We start from the raw sequence: 939 nt of genomic DNA, 5'->3' as shown, positions 1-939 counted from the left end.
GGAGACAGTGCGATTGGCACAGGACAGAGCAGAGTTTAGGGCTGTTGTACATAGGGTCACTATGAGTCGCAAGCGACTCAATGGCACATGACAACAACAACAGTTTCTTAATATCACAGTATTACTTTTTATGTGTCTTCACTTCTTAGTGAATGCTTACCATAACTCTGCCAAGGTGGGAACTTCTGGAAATTTCTATCATTGAATAGATAATAAAAGTATACTGAATGAGAGAATGACGGGAAAATGAGGCCAAATAGTCTTTTTTCCCCCCTTAGCATTTCTTCTCATATAATTTTTAAAATTTATTTTAATGAAAATTTACAGAGACTTTGGATTTCTGTTCATTCATTGTTGCACTTTTCACCCTGCTCATCCCTCCCCCCCACACTCTTCCCTTGAAAAGTAAAAGAAAAGTTCCCCCATTGTTTTACAGTCCCTTTCCCCAGGTCCACTCCACTATGCAGCCTTCGTTCTAGACTCCTGTCATGACAATAATACCTAATCACATATCCCTTTTGAACAATATTCTCCCTTATCTGTTTCAATGCAGTATGTACATTATTTATCCCATTTTTCTCAGTCTCCCCCCAACTCTGATGTCAGTCCTGTTTTACAACAGTGGCACTATTCAGTATTTGTCCCTTTGTGACTGAGATATTTCACTCAGCATAATATTCTTCCAGGGTCACCCATTTTGAATAACATTGCATGAGTTCCTTGTTTTTCAATGCAGCATAGTATTCCATTGTGTGATATACCACAGCTTCTCTATCCATTTGTTTGTTAATGGACAATTAGGTTGTTTCCAGCTCCTTGCTATCATGAACAAAGCTGTGATAAACTTGGGTGTGCATATATCTGCTTGGATGTCAGCTATGGTCTCTTCAGGGTATATTCCCAGTAGTGGAATTGCTGGGACAAATGATATTTCTATTG

The sequence above is a fragment of the Elephantulus edwardii genome, unplaced genomic scaffold, assembly GCF_000299155.1.
Source record: "Elephantulus edwardii isolate Elephantulus edwardi_28Jun2011 unplaced genomic scaffold, EleEdw1.0 scaffold00043, whole genome shotgun sequence".
In the NCBI taxonomy this organism is placed as follows: Eukaryota; Metazoa; Chordata; class Mammalia; order Macroscelidea; family Macroscelididae; genus Elephantulus; species Elephantulus edwardii.
This window is presented reverse-complemented; position numbering follows the sequence as displayed.